Source organism: Apodemus sylvaticus, chromosome X (assembly GCF_947179515.1).
Source record: "Apodemus sylvaticus chromosome X, mApoSyl1.1, whole genome shotgun sequence".
In the NCBI taxonomy this organism is placed as follows: Eukaryota; Metazoa; Chordata; class Mammalia; order Rodentia; family Muridae; genus Apodemus; species Apodemus sylvaticus.
In genome coordinates, this window is record NC_067495.1 from 95320342 (window position 1) to 95345280 (window position 24939).

Here is a 24939-nt window from a genome sequence, read left to right on the forward strand (position 1 = left end):
GGGCCATCGCTGAAGGAATTTCGTCTTCTGAGTGTTATCTGCTTGAAATATAAAAGGAGATTAAGAGAACCTGTCTGGTTAGTCTTGGGAGCTCAAACCGGTTTTTGTTTAATTGAAATTCAGTGGCCTCAGGGAAGAGGCCTGGCTTGCAACTTAGTTTGCAAGAACACAAAGCAACTATGCCTCCCCAAGTAACTGGGAGGTGGCTTGAAAACAGCCTTTGAATTAATTATACTTACCTACAGTTTTGGGGGTGGAATCCACTCAGGCAAGAGGCCTGGCTTGCAACTTAATTTGCAAGAACACTAAGGAACTATATCTCCCCAAGTAGATGGGGGGGGCGGCTTGAAAAACAGCCTTCTGACCTAATTATACTTACCAACCATTTTTGGGGTGCAATCTACTTGTCTTACCAATCTCTCTGGCAACCAACGCGCTCCTTCTTCTTCCTGTGAGAAAATGCACACCGCACCTCTTCCCCATATTAAAACGGGGTCTGGGCCTTTCCATGAATTATTTAAAGGATCCCGCCACTTAACCATGGCATAGGAATTAGAAGTAGCCGGATGCCAATGTCTGTCAGCGGCAGACTGGCCTTTAGCATCCGTTTGGAGAAAATTTAAAACGAATAAAACAAAGGCAAGATGTGATTTTGGAGACCGAGGGGGATATAAATTTCCCTTCTTAGTTTTAATAAGCCAATTTTTAAGCGTGCGATGGGCGCGCTCCACTATTCCTTGCCCCATTGGATTATAAGGAATTCCAGTTTTAAGTTTTATATTAAATTCTTTACAAAATAAGATAAAGTTCTTACCAGTGTAGGCTGGTCCATTGTCTGTCTTAATGACCTTAGGTACCCCCATGGTATTAAAGGCTTGTAAACAATGATCAATTACATTTCTAGAGGCTTCTCCCGTATGCAGGGAAGCAAAAATAAGTCCTGAGCACGTATCAATGCAAACATGTATAAATTTTAATTTTCCAAATTCCGCATAGTGAGTTACATCCATTTGCCAAATTTGATTGGGCACAAGGCCACGTGGGTTAACCCCTAAATGGGGCACTGGTGCTAAAGTGAGACAATTAGGGCATTGCTTTACGATCATTCTAGCTTGTTCTTTTGTGATCTTATGGCGGAGTCTCAACGTATGACTCGAAAGATGAAATTTATCATAATCACGTTTTGCCAATTCTATGGGTGTGAATGCCAAGGCTTGACCAATTAGCGCCTTGTCAATGCACTGATTGCCCTGAGCCAGAGGTCCAGGGAGACCCGAGTGAGATCTAATATGTCCTATATAAAAAGGACTTTTTCTAGCAAGAATGATACCTTGCAATTGTGAAAACAAGGATCCAGCTGGCGTATTAAAATTAAACGTGCCACAGGTTTCTAATAGCGGTATAGAACATGCAACATAAGCACTGTCAGTAAGAGATTAAACGTACTATTTACAGTTTGAAAAACACACAGCACTGCTGTAAGCTCTGATAACTGAGCGGATAACCCAGGCGTTTCTACGACCACCTGCTGATTGTTAACACTATATCCGGCTTTTCCTTTTGATGAACCATCTGTGAACACTAGGAGTGCATTCTGCAGCGGCCGTAGAGATGTCATTTTAGGAAATACAACCTCATGCATATTTAAAAACTTTATTAACTTGTCTTGAGGATAATGATTGTCTATACACCCTTTAAAACCAATCTGCCCTAGCAGCCAATCTGTGCTATGCTGATTTAGCCATTCATCCTGATTTACACTGTAAGGTTGTATAATAAAGTCCAGCTCCTTACCGAAATAAGTCAGCGCCTGCTTTCTACCAAGCATAATTACTTGGGCCACGGCCTCAAAATATGGCAAAATATTACGCCTAGAAGACACCCTCAAATGAATCCGCATCAGAGGAGCCTTTTGCCATAGTAAACCTGTAGGCGAATGAGTAGTATTAAAAATTAGCAGATGCAGAGGTAAGGAGTAATCTATATAGGTAACAAATTGGTTCTCAATAGCTTTCTCCACTGTCTGTAAAGCAAAAAGTCCTTCTGAAGTTAATACCCTAGGGGATGTCGGATCAGCATCTCCTTTAAGAATATCAAATAAAGGTTGTAATTCTCCTGTTGTAAGTTTTAAATACGGCCGAAGCCAATTAATGTCACCCAATAACTTCTGAAAATCATTTAAAGTTTTCAAATTGTCCCTGCGGATAATTATCTTCTGGGAAAAAAATTGACTGGTCCGTAAGTTTAAAACCCAGATAATTATATGGCTCCTGGATCTGAACCTTCTCTGGAGCTATCTGCAGCCCTTTAGCGACCAGGGCTTGCTGCAAATCTCTAAAACATAAAAGCAAGGTCTGAGGATTTTTTCCTGCAATTAGAAAATCATCTGTGAAATGGATAAAGTAAATATCTGACCATTTCTGTCTCACAGGTTGAATGGCCTGTGCTACGAATTTCTGGCATAAAGCCGGGCTGTTTGCCATGCCCTGGGGAAGTACTGTCCATTCAAACCTTTTCATAGGCTCTGTAAAGTTAATAGAAGGAACACTGAACGCGAACCTTTTGCAGTCTTCAGGGTGCAAAGGAATGGTAAAGAAACAATCTTTTAAATCTATGACTATTTTATGAAACCCTTTTGGAATAGCCACGGGGGATGGAAGACCCGCTTGTAAGGTTCCCATGGGCAACATTCTTTCATTTACCTTTCTTAAATCCTGTAACAATCTCCATTTGCCGGACTTCTTTTTAATTACGAATATTGGCGTGTTCCATGGAGATAATGACTCTATTAAATGTCCTGCCTCTAACTGTTCCTGCACCAGCAGAGAGGCGGCCTCCAATTTCTCTTTAGTTAAAGGCCACTGATCAACCCACACTGGAATGTCGCTAAGCCATTGAATTTTATCGGCGTGGGGTGCAGGCAAGATAGTGGCCATTACTGAAAATGCCCCAGACTTCTAGAGTTAGGGTTTGCCTGGGGGTTTTTAAGCTTCCTAGTGCCTTGTCCTTCATTTCCAAGCCCCTGAGTAGGTACGGATTCCTCCGACACTGTCTTTTGCTTAGGGGCAATTTCATTAGGATTACACAAAATTAAATTCATCTGAGATAGCAAGTCTCTACCCCAGAGTGTAGTAGGCAAATTCTGCATCACAAAAGGCCGAATTTGTCCTGAATTTCCATCTGCATCTTTCCAAGTTAAAAGTCTGGCGCTCTGTTTGGGGTTGTTTGCGTAACCGATACCCTGCAGATGCGTTAGGGTCTCTGTCAATGGCCATTTACACGGCCAGTCCTGTCCCTTAATAATTGTAACATCAGCTCCCGTATCTATTAATCCTTCAAAACTCTTTCCTTCAATAGTCAATTTAAGGTTAGGTCTTTTATTAGTAATAGACTGAACCCAGAACACTCCGGAGGAGCCAAAGCCCTCCTCCCCTCTTTTATCTTTAATGAATTTGGAAGGCAGTGGATGTAAAGGGACCAAAACTAGCTGAGCAATTCTTTGATTAGCTGGTATAGTTATGACACCACGAGAGGAAGCAGCCATAATTTTAATTTCTCCCTCATAATCACTGTCTATGACTCCTGGATAAATCTGCAGTCCCTTCACAGTAGAACTGCTTCGTCCTAACAGCAATCCCCAAGTGCCTTCGGGTAATGGTCCGAAGACTCCCGTGGGCAAAACCTGAACTCCCATCTCTGGAGCTAGTACGGCATGGCACACGCAACAGAGGTCCAGCCCTGCACTTCCTGGTGTAGCTCTGGCGAGGTCAAGGATGGATTTCCTTGGCTCGGCAGTAGCTGTGCCCCGCAGACAGTCTGATGCATCGGGGCCTGGGGCTGGCCCCTCCCCCCGTTTCCCGACACGGGTCTACCTTGGAAGTTATTTTTTGACTTGTCTCTCTTAACCCATTGATTTCCTTTTCTACACTTATGGCATGTTCCTGGTGGACCACCTGATTGTCCGTTTATACTGGGCTTATTATCAGGACAATCACTTTTAAAATGACCCAGACTACCACATTTAAAACATCTCCTATTTCCTCGTCTTTGTGAAAGAATCCCCTGAATTGTTGTTCCCTGCAGCGCTGCAGCTATAGCTAAACCCTGATTATAGGACAGACCGATCTCAGAACAAAGACGAATGTAACCGGCTAGGTCTGTCTTTCCCCTCTGGGGTCTAATGGCTTCCCGGAAGGCCGCATTAGCATTCTCATAGGCTAGCTGCGTAACCAGTGGATTCTCTGCCTGAGAGTTTCCAAAAATTCTATTAGCCGTTTTTAGCAACCGGTCTACGAAATCCTGAAAGAGTTCGTCGGGAGCCTGTTTCACAGCTGTTAGATTTCCACTAATATCTCCCTTAGCTGGTAACAGATTCCATGCACGGCGGGCAGCCACCGCAATCTGCGCATACACTGCGATGGGAAACCCAATCTGGTTATTATTTCCTTCATATAGGCCTTCCCCCAGTAACATCTCCACATTCCATTCTGGATGGCCCGCTTGAGTGTTCGTGGTGGCGGTTCTTTTGCAAGCCTCACACCATTCAGAACTCCAAAGCAAGAAATCTCCCCCCCGACAACGTAGCTTTACACAGCGTTTTCCAGTCCTGTGGAGTTAAATTCGACTCTATCACAGTATCCAACAATGCCTGTGTAAAGGGAGCTGTCGGGCCGTACTGGGCTACGGCTAGCTTTAACTCTTTTATCACCTTAAATTCCAAGGTCTGATATTGTCTAATCACATTGTCCTGGTCTTCTATCTCAAGGACTGGAAAAGCTAAGATTTCTGACGTATCCTGCCCCTCCCCACGGGCCTGGTTTATAACTCTTTCTAATGGCGACTGGCAGGTCTCTGAGTTATTGTTCTCTCTAGTATTAGAGACCCTTTTTAGCTCCTGTAACTCATTAGTCAATCTCTGCAATTTAATTTCAAACTCTAACTTTTGTAATTGCATGTCCTTCTGGATCTCGGCCTCTGCCATCAAGGTCACAGGCGGAGCAGATGGCGCTACGGGGGGCCAACTTTCCCCATGAACTTCAATCGCTCCTTTCTCGGGATGAGCTATTTTTTTTCTTACAATAGACTCATCAGAACTGTCTCTGTGTTCATGAGACTTAGTTTGTGGAGAATCTTCTATTACAGGGATCCTCTCTACAAGGCCTTTTGCTTGAAAATCCTCATTTTCTTGAATAACACCTAATTCTTCCAAAGTTCCTTCATCTATGATGTCCTTAATCAGAGTCCAGAGGCAGAGAGTGATATTGTCTGCCTTGGCTGCCTTTAGCGAATTACCAATTCTCAACCAAGTTCTCTCATTTAACGTTCGTTTTTCTTGGAACCAAGGACAACAGGAATATATCAGGTCCAAGAAATCCTCCAATCTTTCTTCTTCAAACCCTATCCCTTTCGCCTGAAGCAACTCTTGAATGTTGCGTGCGCAATTCTCGTGCGAACTTTCCTGTCCCATTTTCTCTATCCTTTTAACCCAAGCAGCCACTGTGCCGGGCCCGCACAGTTTGCTTGAAAAACCGTATCCTTCCTGCACTCACAACAATAGACACGAATTCATTAGCGCTAGTTTTGACCTCTATGTTGCTTACCGTGCGGATACCACTTATCACCTTTCTTGCGAAGCTTCGCTGGATAGGGTTACCTCAGGAAATTCTCCCGTACCAGGTCTTCCCACGTTCAGGCGCCAATACCAAAGAGTTTTTATCATTATTGCTCTGTATTAGAGCTAGAGGTCAGGGATGGTGATTCTCCCAGAAGATCTTTTATTGTGAAGAATAGCTTTTGCTATCCTGGGATTTTTGTTATTCCAGATGAATTTGAGAATTTCTCTTTCTAGACATAGAAGAAATGATTTGGGATTTTGATGGGCATTGATTGCATTGAGTCTATAGATTGTTTCAGCAGATGAGCATTTTTACTATATTGATCCTGTGAATTAATGAACATGGGAGGTCTTTCCATCTTCAGATACCTTCATCAATTTCTTTCTTAAGAGACTTGAAGTTCTTGTCATACAGATCTTTTACTTGCTTCATTAGGGTCATATCTAGAAATGAAATATTATTTGAGACTATTGTGAAAGTGTTATTTCCCTAATTTCTTTCTCATCTTGTTTATCTTTTGAGTAGAAGAAGGCTACTGCTTTGCTTGAATTAATTTTATATCCAGCCACTTTGCTGAAGTTGTTTATCAGCTTTAGAAAGAAGTTCTCTTGTGGAAGGCTTGGGGTTGCTTAAGTATACTATCATATCATCTGCAAATAGTGATATCTTGATTTCTTCATTTCCAATTTGTATACACTTGGGCTCCTTTTGCTGCCTGATTGCTCTTTCCAGGACTTCAAGTACTATATTGAATAGATAGGGAGAGAGTGGGCAGCCTTGTCTGGTCCCCGATTTTAGTGGGATTTCTTCAAGTTTCTCTCTGTTTAACTTAATGTTGGCTACCAGTTTGCAGTATAATGCTTTCACTATGTTGAGGTACAGGACTTGAATTCCTGATCTCTCCAAGACTTTTATCATGAAAATGTGTTTGATTTTCTCAAAAGTCTTTTCAGCATCTAATGAAATGACCATGTTTTTTTTTCCTTTAGTTTGTTTATGTACTGCATTACAATGACAGAATTCCATATATTGAACCATCCCTGCATCACTGGGATAAAGCCTACCTGATCATTGTGAATTATAATTTTGATGCATTCTTGGATTTGGTTGGCCAGAATTTTGCTCAGTATTTTTACATCAATATTGCTGAGGGAGATTGGTCTGAAGTTCTCCTTCCTTGTTTGGTCTCTGTTTGGTTTAGGTATAAGCATTATTTTGGATTCATAGTATGAGGTGGGTAGTGTTCCTTGCGTTTCTATTTCGTGGAAAAGTTGAAGAGTATCAGAATTAACTCTTCTTTGAAGAGCTGATAGAATTTCCTTCTAAACCCATCTGGTCCTGGGCTTTTTTTTTTTTTTTTTTTTTTTTTTTTTTTTATGGGATACTATTAATGACTGCTTTTATTCCCTCAGGACTTATGGGACTATTTAGATGGTTTATCTGATCCTGTTTTAAAGTTGGCACCTGGTATATATCTAGAAAGTTGTTCATTTCATGCAGATTTTCAAAATTTGTTGAGTATAAACTCTTGTAATAGAATCTGATGAATTTTTGGATTTCCAGAGTATCTGTTGTTATGTTTCCCTTTTCATTTCTGATTTTATTAACTTGCATACTGTCTCTATACCCTCTGGTTAGTCTGGCTAATGGTATATATGTCTTGTTTATTTTTTTAAAAGAACTAGCTCCTTAATTTGTTGATTCTTTGTATACTTCTTGTTTCTGTTTGGTTGATTTTGGTCCTGAGTTTGATTATTTCCTGCTATCTACTCCTCTTTGGTATATTTGCTTCTTTTTGTTCTAGAGCTTTCGAGTGCACTGTCAAGCTGTTAATGTAAGCTCTCTTCATTCTCATTTTGGAGGCATTAAGAGTTTTCCTTTTAACACTACTTTCATTGTGTACCATAAATTTTGGTATTATGTGTCTTCATTTTCATTAAATTCTAAAAAGTCTTTAATTTCTTTCTTTATTTCTTCCTTGGCCAAGTTATCATTGAGAAGAGCAGTGTTCAAAGTCCATGTGTAGGTGTGTTTTTCAATGTTTTGTTGTTGTTGATTTGTTTGTATGTTTGGTTTTTGTAAGGTACGTAAACATTTTTGTACTCTCATGGTTGCTTTTAATTGGCTTAGACTTTTAACTAGGGTATCTATAAATTTAACTACCTTCTTTTTTTATTTTCTATATTCCTTGTTTACATTCCAAATGATTTCCCTTTTCACGGTTCCCACCTCCCTATATGTACGATAAGCCCTCTTCCCTCTGCCCAATCCCCAATCTCCCCCATCCCATTTCTCTGTCCTGGTACTCCCATACAATGCTGGATCAAGCTTTTCCAGGACCAGGGCCCTCTTCTTCCTTCTTGGGAATCATTGGATATGTTAATTGTGTCTTGAGTATTCAGAGCTTCTGGGCTAATTAATATCCACTTATCAGTGATTGCAAACCATGTATATTCTTTTGTGTTTGGGTTACCTCTCTAAGGATGATATTTTCCAGTTCCAACCATTTGTCTAAAAATTTCGTGAATTCATTGTTTTTAATTGCTGAATAGTATTCCATTGTAAAAATATACCACATTTTCTGTATCCATTCCTCCATTGAGGGACATCTGGGTTCTTTCAAGCTTCTGGCTATTAGAAATAAAGCTGCTATGAACAAAGTGGAGTATGTGTTCTTATTGCATGACTGGGAATCCTCTGGGTATATGCCCAGGAATTGTGTAACAGAGTCCTCCAGAAGTGCCATGCCCAGTTTTCTGAGGAATTGCCAGACTGCTTTCAAGAGTGGTTGTACCATCTTGCAATCCCAGCAGCAGAGGAGGAATGTTCTTCTTTCTCCACATCCTTGCCAACACTTTCTTTCCTGAGTTTTTAGTCTTAGTCCTTCTGACTGGTGTGAGGTGAAATCTCAGTGTTGTTTTGTCTTGCTTTTTCCTAATGACTAATGATGTCAAACATTTCTTAAGGAGCTTCTCAGCCATTCGAAATTCTTCAGGTAAAAATTCAAGGTTTATCTCTGTACCCCATTTTTAATAGGGTTATTTGGATCTCTGGAGTCTAACTTCTTGAGTTCTTTGTATATATTGGATATTAGCCCTCTGCTGGACGTAGGGTAGGTGAAGACCTTTTCCCAATTTGTTGGTTGTCCTATTGTCCTTTTGACACGGTCCTTTGCCTTACAGAAAATTTGTAATTTTATAAGGTCCCATTTGAAAATTCTTGATATTAGAGCATAAGCTATTGGGGTTCTGTTCAGGAACTTTTTCCCTGTGCCCATGTCCTCAAGGGTCTTCCCCTGTTTCTTCTACTAGTTTCAGTGTGTCTGGTTTTATGTGTACGCCTTTGATCCACTTGGAGTTGACCTTAGTACAAGGAGATAAGAATGGATCAATTTGCATTCTTCTGCATGCTGACCTCCAGTTGAACCAGCATCATTTGTTGAAAAGGCTATCTTTTTTCCACTGGATGGTTTCAGCGCCTTTGTCAAAGATCAAGTGACCATAGGTGTGTGGGTTCATTTCTGGGTCTTCAATCTTATTCCATTGATCTACCTGCCTGTCAGTGCACCAATGCCATGCAGTTTTAACACTATTGCTCTGTAGTACTGCTTGAGGTATGGGATACAGTTTCCCCTGGAAGTTCTTTTACTGTTGAGAATAGTTTTAACTATCCTGGGTTTTTTGTTATTTCAGATGAATTTGAGAATTGCTCTTTCTAACTTTATGAAGAACTGAGTTGGGATTTTGGTGTGGATTGAATTGAATCTGTATATTGCTTTTGCAAAGATGGTCATTTAAACTATATTAATCCTGCCAATCCAGGAGCATGGCAGAATTTTCCGTTTTCTTAGATCTTCATAGATTTCCTTCTTCAGACACCTGTATTTCTTTTCTTACAGGTCTTTCACTTGTTTGGTTAGAGTCACACCAAGATACTTTACATTGTTTGCGGTTATTGTGATGTGTGTCATTTCCCTAATTTCTTTCTCAGCCTGCTTATCCTTTGAGTATAGGAAAAAACTGATTTGCTTGAGTTGATTTTATAACCAGTCACTTTGTTCAAGTTGTTTATCGGCTGTAGGGGTTCCCTGGTGGAGGTTTTTGGGTCACTTAAGTATATTATCATAACATCAATGAATAGTGATTGTTTGACTTCTTCCTTTCCAATTTGTATCACTTTGACTTCCTTATGTTGTCTAATTGCTCTAGCTAGAATTTCAAGTACTCTATTCAAAATATATGGAGAGAGGGGGCAGCCTTGTCTAGTTCCTGATTTTTGTGGGATTGTTTCAAATTTCCATTTAGTTTGATGTTTGCTACTGGTTTGGTGTATATTGCATTTACTAAGTTTAGGTATGGTCCTTGAATTCCTGTTCTTTCCAAGACTTTTGGCATGAAAGGATGCTGAATTTTTCAAATGCATTTCAGCATCTAATGAAATGACCGTGTGGTTTTTTTCTTTGAGTTGGTTTATGTAGTGGATTGCATTGAAGGACTTCTGTATATTTAACCATCCCTGCATCACTGGGATGAAGCCTACTTGATCATGGTGAATGACCATTTGGATGTGTTCTTGGATGTGTTCTTGGATGTGTTGGCAGGAATTTTATTGATTATTTTTGCATTGATATTCATTAAGGAAATTGGTCTGAAGTTCTCTTTCTTTGTTGCACCTTTGTGTAGATTTGGTATCAGTGTAATTGTGGCTTCATAGAACAAGTTGGATACTGTTCCTTCTGTTTCTATTTTGTGGAATAGTTTGAAGAGTATTGGTGTTAGGTGTTTTTTGAAGGTCTGATAAAATTCTGCACTAAAACCATCTGGTCCTGTGCTTTTTTGGTTGGAATTCTTTCAATGACCACTTCTATTTCTTTATGGTTTATGGGACAGTTTGGATGATCCATTTGATCCTGATTTAATTTTGATATTTGATATCTGTCTAGGAAATTATCCGTTTCATCCAGATTTTCGAGTTGTGTTGAGTATAGGTTTTTGTAGTAGGAAATTGATGATTTTTTTGATTTTCCTCAGTTTATGTTGTTATATCTCCCTTTTCATTTCTAATTTTGTTAATTTGAATACTGTTTTTGTGCTCTCTGATTAGTCTGGCTAATGGTTTATCTATCTTTTTTATTTTCTCAAAGAACCAGTTCCTGGTTTTGTTGATTCTTTGCATGGTTCTCTTTGTTTTTACTTGATTGATTTCAGCCCTGAGTTTGATGTTTTCCTGTCTTCTATTCCTCTTAGGTGATTTAGCTTTCTTTTGTTCCATGGCTTTCAGGTGTACTGTTAAGCTGCCAGTGTATGCACTCTCCATTTTCTTTTTGGAGGCACTCAGAGCTGTGTGTTTTCCTGTTAGCACTGCTTTCATTGTGTCTCATAAATTTGGTTATGTTATGACTTCATTTTCAATAAATTCTAAAAAGTCTTTGATTTCTTTCTTTATTTCTTCCTTGACCAAGTTATCATTGAGTAGAGTATTATTCAACTTCCATGTGTATGTGGACTTTCTGTTGTTTTTATTACTATTAAAGACCAGTCTTAATCCATAGTGATCTGATAGGAGGCATGGAATTAATTTGTTCTTCTTATATCTGTTGAGGTCTGTCTTGTGACCAATTATATGGTCGATTTTGGAGAAGGTACCATGAGGTGACAAAAAAAAAGATATATATATGTTAAATCAAACTGTTCCAAAGCTTCAATTATTTTCACTATGTCCCTATTTAGTTTCTCTTTCCTGATTGGTCCATTGAGGAGAGTGGAGTGTTGAAGTTACCCACAATTATTGGGTTAGGTGCAATGTGTGCTTTGAGCTTTAGTAAAGTTTCTTTTAGGAATGAGGGTGCCCTGGCATTTGGAGCATAGATGTTCATAATTGAGAGTTCTTCTTGGGGGGGGGGGGTTACTTTGACCAGTAAGAAATGTCCTTCTGTGTCTCTATTGATGACATTAGGTTTAAAATCAATTTTATCTGATATTAGAATGGCTACTCTGGCTTGTTTCCTGAGGCCATTTGCTTGTAAATTTGTTTTACTGCCTTTTATTCTGAGGTAGTGTTTGTCTTTGATACTGAGGTGTGTTTCCTGTATGCAGCAAAATATAGGATGCTGTTTACACATCTAGTCTGTTAGTCTATGTCTTTTTAATGGGGAATTGAGTCCATTGATGTTAAGAGATATTAAGAAATAGTAACTATTATTTCCTATTATTTTTGATGTTATTTTTATGTTTGAGTGATTATCTTCTTTTGGGTTTGATGAAAGAAGGTTACTATCCTGCTTTTTCCAGGGTATAGTTTACCTCCTTGTATTGGCGTTTTCCACCTATTATCCTATGTAAGGCTGGGTTTGTGGAAAGATATTGTGTAAATTTGGTTTTATCGTGGAATATCTTGGTTTCTCCATCTATGGTGATTGAGAGTTTTGATGGGTATAGTAGTCTTGGCTGGCATTTGTGTTCTCTTAGAGTCTGCCTGAGATCTCCCAGAATCTTCTAGCTTTCATGGTCTCTAGTGAGAAATCTTGTGTAATTCTGATAGGTCTTCCTTTATGTTTTTTATCTCAACCAATTTATCTGTGTAATTTTGAATAAAAATCTTCAATTTTAACATGTTTTATATTTTTTTCAATTTTATCAGATATATTTTCCATATCAATCTTCAATTTAAATCAGAAAATCTTCCCCTTCCTTTTTCAATTAGTTTAACAAAGTTTTGATGTCCAATATTTTTTCTGTATAATTTTTCCATAAAAATCTTCAATTTTAACCTTTTCCTGCAAGTTTCCTAGATTTCTCAGAAATTTTCTCCAGAACCTTTTTCAAATATGTAAGATTATGCTCCTAGTTTCCTTTTTCATATACTTAAAAATTTTTGTCTACCAATTTTATATATATTTTTCAATGAAAATCTTCAATTTTAACACTTATTCTATATAGTTCTTCAATTTTAAAAAATATATTATACATCAACGTCTTCAATTTTATCTGAAAATATTTCTATTTTTCAATTGTATTAGAAATGCTTTTTATGTCTAGCATTTTACCTGTAGTATAAGTTTCCATGAAAATATTCTATTTTTATCACAAAATGTTTCTACTTCCTTTTTCAATTAATTAGGTTTTTATGTCTACCAATGTATATGAAAATTTTTCCTTGAAATTATTCAATAATAAAATGTTTTCCTCCATATTTATTCAATTTTAAGAGAAATATAATCCTAGTAAATTTCTAATTTTGTTAGAAACTGTTCATAATTTTCTATCAATTGTTTTAGATAATTTTTATGTCAAACCATTTATCTGTATAATTTTGAATGGAAAATTTCAATTTTAACACATTTTTCTAAATATTTTTTCACTTTTATCAGAAATATTTTCCATGCAATTCTTTAATTTTTATCAGAAATTGTTTCTTCTTCCTGCTTCAATTTTATTAGAAAATATTTAAGGATTTCCATTTAATATAAATAATTTTCCATGAAAATCTACATTAATACATTTTCTATATAATTTTTCAATTTTATCATAAATATTTTCCAAAAACATTTTCAACTACATCAGGAAATTGTTCTAATTCCTTTTCGGCTAATTTAGAAATGTTTTTATGTCTACCATTTTATGTACATAATTGTTCATGGACATCTTCAATTTTTAACCTTTTTCTATATGATTCTTGAATTTTAACAGACATATTTTCCATCAACATCTTTATTTTTATTAGAAAATATTTCTATTTCTTTTTTCAATTATAAAAGAAATGGCATTTAGGTCTACCAATTTATCTGTAAAATTTTCCATGAAAATCATCAATTTTAATATTTTTTCTTTGTAGTTTTTCAATGTTATCAGAAATATTTTACATCAACATCTTCAATTTTATGAAAAACTGTTACTATTTCCTTTATCAATTATATAAGAAATGTTTTTAATATCATTTTATTTGTATATTTTTCCATGGAAATTTTCAAGTTTACCATTTTTTTCTAGATATTTCTTCAATTTCATCAGAAATATTTTTAATTCATTTCCCCCTTAATTTAGAAGTATTTTATGCCTATGATTTATCTGTATAATTTTCTATGATAATCTTCAATTTTAACCCATTTTAATATACTGCTTCAATTTTATCAGAAATATTTTCAAAAAATAAGTAGAATTATATCAGAAAATGTTTCTAATTCAGTTTTCAAATAATTTAGAAATGTTTTATATCAACCAAATTATCTGTATAATTTTCTATTAAATATTTGAATTTTAATACTTTTTCTATACATCTAAATTTTATCCAAAATATTTTCAAAAAACTTTTTCATTTAAAATAGACATTGTTAGCCAGACAGTGGTGGCACACGCCTGTAATCCCAGCACTCTGGGAGGCAGAGGCAGGCGGATTTCTGAGTTCAAGGCCAGCCTGGTTGACAGAGTGAGTTCCAGGACAGCCAGAGCTATACAGAGAAACCCTGTCTTGAAAAAACCAAATCCAAAAATCCAAAAAAAAAAAAAAAAAAAAAGAAAGAAAGCAAGAAATGAAAAAAAAAAAATAGACATTGTTTCTAACTCGTTTTCTAATAATCTTCTAGTAATTTAGAAATGTTTTTTGGACAATGATTTTATGTGTATAATTTTATCATGACAGAGAAGTAGGAGGGTGTTGATAGGAGAATGGGCAGAGAGAAGAGTGCTTAGGGAGCTTATGGGGAGGGCGGAACTGGGAAAGGGATAATAATTTGGAATGTAAACAAAGAATATAGAAAATAAAAATTATAATAAAATATATAATATATAAATAAAAGTCTTCTTCAAACTGATTTATACCACAGCACTAGCTCTGTCACAGATCCTGTGATCCTGACATTATGAGGCTCTCTTCTAATTAATTAAGTCTGAAGACAAGTAAGTCACCAAATTAAAATCATACAAAATTAAGAATACTCTGCTTAAAGCTCTAGAAATATGCTTTTCTAAGCACAAATGGTCTTGGAAATAATCTTCAGCATAGGGATAGCACAGGCTTGCATGTAAAATTAGAGTGAAGCATGTAAGCTTAGTGAGACCCAATGCTTTTCTTTGTCTAGCTGGCATTGTTACCATTAGCATTTACTATTGTTGCCTGTGTTGCAAGAAAAATCATAAGTTTACTTGGAAGATTTTTCTACTACATAGAAACATAACATCAATTCCCATATCACAAATTATTATTTATGCATTATGATTACATTGGTGAAAATAAATCTGCAATGGCAGTCATACATAGTATATACAATTAAGTATAGTAAAACAATATCCCTATTAATACATGAGTATGTACCTATTTTATATATTTATTGTACTATTCATTTTACTTTTATTTTAGACTAAATACTCTATACTCATAAAAACAGCTACTGCAAAACAATCTGCCACGGTGCACAGAAGCAGCCATGTATATATTGTGCATACCAGGTCTCTGATTGTTTCATTTCTCTCCTGTGGTTGAATTAATCTTTGGCTGTTTTATTCATCTTGGTCCCAGGGACAATGAGCTTTTCCATGTAAATAAAACACATTAAATCATGAAAAAATATTCAATTTTATTAATGTTTCTGTATATTTCTTCCATTTTATCAGAAATATTTTCCATGTAAATCTTCAATTTTATCAGAAAATATTTATAATTCCTTTTTCAATTATATTAGAAATATTTTTGAATACAATTGTACCTGAATAATTTTCCATGAAAATGTTTAATCTTACCATATTTTTCTATATAATTCTTCAATTTATAAGAAATATTTCTGTAAAACTTTTATCAATTACATCAGATTCCTTTTCCAATTAATTTATGAATCTTTTTATATCTAATATTTTATCTGTATAATTTCCATGAATGTCTTCAATTTTAACATATTTTTCTATATTATTGTTCCATTAACCTCTTCAATATTATGAAAGTTTCTACTTCAATAAACTTAGAGATTTTTCTATGTCTATATTTTATCTATATAATTTTCCAGGAATTTCTTCAAGTTTAAAATTTTTTCTATGTAGTTTGACAATTCTCCTTAATTTTTCATGAATATCATCATTTTTATGTCCTTTTTGTATTTCTTCAATTTTATCAGAAATAATTTTCAAAAACACTTTGAATATTATCAAAAAAGTTTTCTAATTCCTCTTTCAATTAATTTTTCATGTCTACAATTTTATCTGTAAACTTTTACATGAAAATCAAATTTAACATGTTTTTCTATATATTTCCTTAATTTTATTTTATATCAATCAACTTATCTGTATTATTTTCTATAAATATCTTCAATTTTAACATGTTTTCTATATATTTTTATGTTAACAATATTAACTGTATTATTTTCTCTATAAATATCCAATACAGCACATTTTCTATATATTTCTTCAATTTTATCGGAAATATTTTCCATGTAAATCTTCAATATTTTCAGAAAATATTTCTATATTTTTTTCAAATAATTTAACAACATTTTTTATGGCTACCATTTTGTCTGTATGATTTTCTATGATAATCTTCCATTTAACAATGTTTTTATTAATTTCTTCAATTTTTTAGAAATATTTTCCAAGTAAAACTTCAATTATATCAGAAAATGTTTATAAAACATTCTTAAATTAATTTAGTAATATTTTATGTCTGCTATTATCTCTATAAATTTTCCTGAAAAACTTCAATTTAACATGATTTTTTATATATATCTTCAATTTTTTCAGTAATGTTTTCCATGTGAATCTTCAATTTTGTCAAAAATTTATTCCTCTATAAATTATTTTAGAAATGTTGTATATATCAACCAATTTAACTGTAATATTTTCTCTGAAAATATTTTAAATAATTTTTTCTATTTATTTCTATAATTTTATCACAATCTTGAATTTGATCAGAAAATGTTTATAATTCCTCTTTCAATTCATTTAAGAAGGTTTTTTAATTCAACCTGTTTATGAACATCATTTTACTTGCTAACCTTCTAATGATTTTTCTATATATTTCTTCAATTTCTCAAAAAATATTTTTTATGTAAAACATGAATTTTAACAGAAAATATTTATAATACCTGTTTCAATTAATTTAGTAATGTTTTTATGTCTACCATTTTATCTCTATAATTTTTCATGAAGTAATTCAAATTTAGCATGTTTTTCTATGTATTATTTCAACTTCATCAGAAATATATCATTGTAAATCTTCAAATTTATCATAAAATCTTCATGATTCCCCTTTTAATTATTTTAGATATTTTTACGTAAACATATTTAACTGTATTATTTTCTCTTAAAAATTCAACATAACAGGTTTTATATATGTTTTAAGTTTTAGTTTTTAAATAACAAACACTTGATCTGACTGCTTTTTACCATTGCCTGGTTTAGAAACCATCTGAAGGTAATTTAATCTTTAACTCCTCCAGGTTTGTAGGATAGAAGCTGTTGGTGTTCATGTTGAGTAACTCTTATATGCCAGCTGATGTGATTTCTGCTGTGTGATACTTGAATAAACATGTGGGTGCTGGTTTTTATTGTGAGAAGATGATCAACATTCTTACATGTTAAATAGAGCTAATTTTGTTTGGGGAATTCTGTTGTAATTTGTGAACACATGAGAAACACTCTATGCTATCCTGGGCTCCCCTAGGGAGCAGTCCTGGTGATTTCTCCTTTAGTGTTTGAGAGTGTGCTCTGAATGAATTTAACTCTTTTTATACAGCATTTGTGTGTTAAGCTGTGTCTATGTTAACTGACCTGATGCAATGAAAGTTGCTATGCTGATGTTTGAAGCAATCTTCCTATTGGAGATTGATCCTTATTTGAATTCCCTGTACATCAAGGAGAAGAGGCAACTTCTCTTTCCAGACTACTCTGGGAGACTCTAGTGAGCAGAGACTTAACAATAGTGTCAGGAGTTGTCTGGATCCAGGATATCACAGAGAGTCACATCAGAATGCTGCACAAACATCATGACTTGATATGACCTCCAACAATTCATTTGGGAGATGCACTTAAGTGTAGTTACCCCAGGCACTGAGATATCCCATTGCTCCTATGTCAAGGACTTCCTAAGGCACACAAGAAGGGACATCTTGGTCACTGGTGGCCTTCTGGGATGGAATACTCATCAATCATCACATGATACCTACCTAGAATATGTCACCTTAGCATTAACTTTTGTTTAAGCTTCCAAAAATGACCCCCTTGCCTAAAATAAATTTGTGTCTAGAATTCTCAAAAATAACTAATGTACGTACAGCCTGGCCATTTTCATGCATTATTCTAGATTTATTCATTTTTATTTGCATAGGTGTTTGCCTACATGAATGTTTATGTACCCGGTCACCCCTGCACTTGCCCTCAGAGGCCACAGTAGGGTGTAAGATCCCTTAGAGCAGGGTTTCAAATGGGTGTGAGGTCCTATATGGGTGTTAAGCATCAAACCTACATCCCCTGGAAGAACAGCCAGTGCTCTTAGCTGTTACTGAGTGTTTAAAGTTACCACCACTCTAAACTTACTCTGACAGGTCTACTCACATTATTCCTGACATGTCTGTTCAAGACAATGTCAAGTGGAATTCCAGGGTTACTGCTTTTCTGTTGTGCTGTTATTGCTGTTTGTTTGATTCCCTTTCCCAAGTTATTCTCTTAGGCCTAACTGAAGTGTGAACACCTATATAGCTTGAGCCACCTGGTAGTGTACTCAGGATTCAGGCCTTTCAAAGGTTACTTCTGGAAATTTAGGCTGAGAGATGAAATCCAGACTCACTTCAGGTTGACAAAGCAGGGAGCCACATGGATGCTAGGAAATGAAAGCATAACCTGATTATTTCAATTCCACATACATAATTTTGATTTTCCTAACCTTTCACTCACCAGATATGTCTTTACTGTCTTCAAATTGTATGCCATATCTTCTTAAAAATCTATTAGAAAGTAGACAGGGTTGGATCAAGGTGTAAAGTCAGTGCCCCAAGCCTGACAACCTGAGTTTAATAGCCTGGACCTATATGTAGTTAAGAGGGAACCAAGTCCTTGCATGGCCACTTCTGCCCTCACATGTGTGAGCATGTATACCAAAAACAACTAAATAAATGTAAGAAAATTTACTTTGAATAAGATCATGTTCTCTGTAGGTGTTTTTCTCTGTCCCCTTGCCATGAGCAATATCTGTGAAAGCAAACTACAATTGAAAAAAATATCCCCATCTGACTATAGGCAAGTCTGTGGAGGAATTTTCTTGATTAATGACTGATGTGGAAGTGTCTTCCTCACTCTGGAAGATGCCATCTCTGGACAGGTGGTTCTCTATGGTATAAGAAACCTGAATGAACAACCCAGGAGGAAGAATCTGGGTTTCTCCATGGGTTCTGCTTCAAGGTCAGCTTTCTGGTTACTGCTCTGCTTGAGTTCCTGCCCTAAGTTCCAGTGAACTTCCAGTTGGTAAAGAAAATCAACCTAATCCTTTCCAAGTAGGAAATTCCCTAGTTCTACTGACCATGGATGCCAGAGGGGAACTCTGTCTCCCCCCCTTTTCTGAAGTGAGCACTTCAGCTTGAAGGATAAAGGAAGGCATGACTGAGGCTCCTCTCCAGATAATAGTGCTGCTGGGGATAACCTCTGGAAAGGATCTGTGTATTCATGGGAAAATGGACAACTACCTATTCCTAAATTTTAACTCTTTTCTTAAAAGTTTTTTAGAGACTATCTGGCTTGTGTGTGTGTGTGTGTGTGTGTGTGTGTGTGTGTGTATGTGTGTGTGTGTATGTGTGTGTATGTGTGTGTATGTGTGTGTATGTGTGTGTGTCTATGATTGTGTATTGGCGTCTATTAGGATGGATATCAAAACTCTGCTGACATGGTTTAAGGGAAAATATATCTATCTAATTAAGAAAATAGGATCCACCTCTGGGTGTGACTGGCAACAGGATCTTGTGAACAGCTCTATGAATGAATGCTACTTACTCTCCCTAAGGGTTAGTTTAGCTAGGCTAGTCGGTCACCTATGAAAGGGACAACCACTCCAGCAGTCTCATTTTCCTGAATCCATGCTGAGGAGATAGGAAAACCAGTTAACCTCTAGCAGGATGATGTGCCGGTTGCTCTCAGAAAGCCCACCCTTGACTCTGAATAACCTTGTAGAACTTTCTTCCCACAGCATTGCAGGACCTGCTCAGAAAAGTGTATTTTCTCAGTTTTCGGCTTCTTACAATTGCCCAAACCTAAGCATGTCTTTTTTTCTGATGCCTTTGGCTTTCTTGCTGTTTCTCTATAGCTGCCCAACCCTCCTTAGCCATATGGCAACTTTGTAACAATGTGGTTCTTTCTCCATATTCTTTAGCTTCCTACTCTAGACATATAAACACTGCCTGCCTCCCCTGGAGTTTTCCCCTTGGATTTGAATAAAAGTTGTCTTTCTGACTCTATTTCTCAATTAATTTATTAACAAGTCTAAGAAATCTAAATAGGGAACTCCAATTTCCTCAGTACCAATTGGCATGCAACACAAAGGTCCTCAGAGTTTGCAGTGATGGCATGTACTCTGCTCTTTACACTGAGATTTCACCTTAAACCGTTCAGAATGGCTAAGATTAAAAACTCAGGAGACAGTAGGTATTGGGGAGGATGTGGAGAAGGAGGACCATTCCTCCACTGCTGGTGGGAATTCAAGTTGGTACAACCACTCTGGAAATCAGTCTGTCTATTCCTCAGAAAACTGGGCATAACACTTCTGGAGGACCCTGCAATACCACTCTGGGCATATACCCACCCAGAGGATTCTCTGGCATGCAATAAGGACACATGCTCCACTATGTTCATAGCAGTCCTATTTATAATAGCCAGAAGCTAGAAAGAAACCAGATGTCCCTCAGTGGAGGAATGGATACAGAAAATGTGGTATATTTACACAATGGAATACTACTCAGCAATTAAAAACAAGGAATTCATGAAATTCTTGGGCAAATAGTTGGACCTGGATAATATCATCCTAAGTAAGGTAAACCAATCACAAAAGAACACACATGGAATACAGTCACTGATAAGTGGATATTAGCTCAGAAACTCTGAATACCCAAGACATAATTCACATTGCAAATGACTTCCAAGAAGGAAGAAAGAGAGGTTCCTGGTCCTGAAAATGTTTGTTCCAGCATTGTAGGGGAATACCAGGACAGAGAAGTAGGAGGGGGTTGATAAGAGAATGGCCAGAGGGAAGAGGGCTTAGGGAACTGATTGGGAGGGTGCACCAGGAAAGGGAAAATTATTTCGAATGTAAACAAATAATATTGAAAATAAAAAATTAAAAAAATAAAAAATAAAATAAAATTAAAAAATTAATGGAGTATAGAGATCTGGAGAGGACACTATCAGCATGCTATCCTCAGTGGAGACACTTAGAATATTCTATATACCATGGTGTTATGAAAAATAAAATTTATATCCATAGGATAGAATTCTAGCCATGGCTTGAATGCACATTATAACAAAAATTAATGGAAAATGATTTTACTCAGCCAAGGTATCAGTGTTCCGCATCATTTCCAAAGTGTGGGAAAACAGACATTTCCACATTGTCTTGAAGGAATATAATTTTGCATGAGATCTCTGGTTGAAACGTAATATAAAATACAGATTTTATGATTTTGAAAGAACCCCTTCAACATTCACTTATAGACAAGTGTTTACAAGGTATACTATTGTACCAATAGAATATCTGGCAATGGAACTGAATTGCTTTGTCTCCTTCAGTCCTTTCTCTAGCCCCTCCACTGGGGACCTTTATGCTCAGTTCAATGGTTGTCTCAGAGCATCCACCTCTGTATTTGTCAGGAACTGGCAGAGCATCTCAGGAGTCAGCTATATGGAGCCCCATAGGAAGAACAACATTATAAACCAACCACTATCCCCAGAGCTCCCAGGGACTAAATCACCAACCAAAGAGTACACCTGGAGGGACACATGGTCCCAGATGCATATGTAGCACAGAATTGCCTTGTGGGACATCAAAGAGAGGAGAGGCCCTTGGTCCAAGGAAGGCTCAGTGTCCCAGTGTAGGGGAATGCCAGGACAGGGAAGCACAAGTAAGTGGGTTGGTGAACAGAGAGTGGGGAATGGAATAAGGTGTTTTCAGAGGGAAAAGCAGGAAAGGGGATAACATTTGAAATGTAGATGAAGAGAATATGTAATAATAAAAGAAATGAAAAATAAAGCTACTAAATTGCTATCGTTTGAGCTCCAGTGAGATAAGATTTTAACAGACCCCTGTCCTGGAACTGTTTGTTGATATAAAACTCAAAAACTATAACTTGACAACATTGAATATGGTACACTATAAATCAAGTCTCTTTCAAAAATGGTTGAGAAAAGCCCTGACTCGGCTTATCAACCATGAGAAAGAAAACCCCAGATAAGAAGCAGTGTGTGGTGATAAACACAAGACTCCTGTAAGGAGCCTCCATGTTCACAGACTGGTAGACAGGTTGGAATGTCATTTGGCCAGAGAGATTGGAATTTGATATGTTCAGAGGCCATTTATCATGGACAGGTTTTCAACTTCAAGCACAGATATTCTTTGCCATACTCTGCACTGGAGATTGCCTCTTAGTAACTTTGAATTAGCATCTTGTAATAAGAAATAAAATAACTTTGAAACTATCACCTTAGCAGACTGCTAGCTTTCACCAAAGCAACAGCTAAGAATGTCATCAGATAATGTCTTAGACATAGATAACCTTCTCTCCTGCTCTGTGTAATGTACTATAGCAAAACAATGGCAAGAACTCAGAGTTGCAAACACAACAAATCTTCCCCTTCCTATGACTTCATGTCTGTGACATTTTTATGCTGATATGCTCTAGATGAAATTCGTAAATAAAATTCTAATTTTCAGGCATTTGAATTTGTCATTTAATTCAAGCATCACCATAGTTAAAAACTCAACTTACTGTATTTATGCTAAAAGAAACAGCGAGGACAGGGACAAAAGATGTTTTCATTGTATAATAAATATCAGAGTTTTGCGGTGTGAGAATCAGTGCATACAGAATTGTACATCACAAAAAGAAACAAAACAAAACCCCAAAACAACAAAACAAAAACAAAAAGAACCAACAACAAAAACCACAGAAAGATGAACAAATCAACAAATAATAAAACATAAAACACAAACAAAAACAACACAAAAACACAAACAATAACAACAAACAACAAAAAACAAATCACAATAAAAAGAAAACAAAAAACAAACAAATAATGTAAAACAAAAACACCAATTCATTGACTAGATCTAGAAATAAAAAATATTTCTAGAGCACATGGTCTCTAGTGGGTTGGACAGCAGCAGTTTCTAAGTTGCTGTATTTGCATGCATCCTAGAGATGGCATTAGAGCAGCAGTCCCACATCCCATGATAGGAATATATATTGGTTTTTTTTGGATTTGTTTTTTTCGAGACAGGGTTTCTCTGTATAACCCTGGCTGTCCTGGAACTCACTCTATAGACCAGGTTGGCCTCGAACTCAGAAATCCGTCAGAGTGCTGGGATTACAGGGGTGTGCCACCACCGCCCTGTGACAGGACTATATTTAAGATAGTGGGGAACATTTAATCAGAAAGCTCAGTACCTGTTTTAAACTTCTTCAACTCCTACTACTAATATACTCCTAGGTATATTAGAAAAATGGATGGAAAAGTACAGGGGTGGGAACCATAGCAGTCAAGTGGATGTTGTTACAGAAAGAGACTGTGCAGGATTTTCCATAACAGCCTCTCTTGAAGATGGGTGTGTTCTTTGGAAAAAAGGTCACAGGTTGGTTTCTAGCTGTGTAATTTGCATATTTGCAAGTAAACATTCCAAAATCACTCCCATTCAGTCTCTGAGGAATCTCCTCCAATGGTGTCACAGATAGTCTTCCCTGTCTGTCTGTATACTGAAGGTATACAATACTTTGCTTTTGTTTTTGTTTTTATTTTTAAATTGATTCCCACCGGGCTCCTATGTAAGCTCTGGTGAGCGGGCACCAAGTTAAGTTCTCTTTTCAGAGATTGATTCCATGAGTTCATCTTTTCAAATATCTTTAACCCCTACGAATTAGCTTGCTATAAAAGAAAATGCTAAACACATGAAGAACTGGGTTGCCTTGGTTTCATTTCTCTCAACCAGAAGGTTCATGTAGAAATTGATGACCTCACCATTGAGCCAATGACCATTCTCTAGGGTCTAGATAGCTGTCAGGGTGATTTGCAGCCTAAATCTGCTGCTTATAATTTCCTCTAGGGGTTCTTGACCCAATGCATTCTTAATTTCCTTCTCCTTTTCCTCTGTAATATCAAGGATTTAATCCACTTCTCTGCCCTTTTCTTGGTGTCTGAGAGGCATTTTCTCTGCTGCAAGTACTGTCATCTTTTGGGGGAGTAATCTATCTCCACCTCCACTATCCAAAATGATCTGAGTTAGTGTTCTAGGTTAGTCTGTCTCTAAGCGGTTCCCCCTTCTTCCCTCAAGGTTTAAACAACATTTCTTCCATTGCTCTTAAACACTGAGCCATCTCTCTAGTCTCTGCATACATTTTTGTTAATTTACTAACACATATGACATTCTTCTAATATACTTGATCCTCCATGACACTGAACTGGATGTTTAACATAAAAACACATTCATTTATGATTTATTATGTCAGTACGCCTAGGTAGTCTTTAACTTTTATTTGTCATTCCTAGATCACAGTACATTTTAATTAAAATGGGGATTTATGCACATATAGCCAATTTAAAACTTTGGGTTTCATTCTATACATTAAATCAGTATTATTACAAAACAAATCTGGTGTTATACACTGGTTCAAATTTCACTTAATCCTAAATAACTTAATATTTCCCCAAACTAATTTCAACTTTAGGTAATCTTATTTAAGATAGTGGTATATTTGTCTGTGTAGCAAAATTTAAGAAACAACATGAAACACCATAGGTTCCCATTCTCTCTTTTCCATTTTTCACTTTGAGTCTGGCCACTGCCAGTTTCTGGTGACTGTGCTCCTGAAGCAATTATTGTCATCCCACGATTAACATTTATATCATTATTGAGGCACTATATTGCAAACTTTACATATATTACTTAGCATTATAAATTATCTTTTATTTATATAGTTTGAATATATGTATGGTATAAGATATAATAATCCCTTGGTGTGGGACATATGAGTCTTGAAACCAAGGGAGCTGGTCTGAAGAAAGAATAAGGTGTCCAAAACCCTGAAAATCTCACCTTGAGACAGGTAGAAGTAAGGATCTCTCCCTCCCTGTTCCAGGCCTGCATGCCTTGGTCC

General features: G+C 36.3%; 1 pseudogene; it reads right to left on the reverse strand.

Annotated features, from left to right (window-relative positions):
- Nucleotides 1-23341: 23341 nt before the first annotated feature.
- On the reverse strand, nucleotides 23342-24128 carry LOC127675630 (sentrin-specific protease 2-like; annotated as a pseudogene).
- Between the last annotated feature and the right edge of the window lie 811 nt (nucleotides 24129-24939).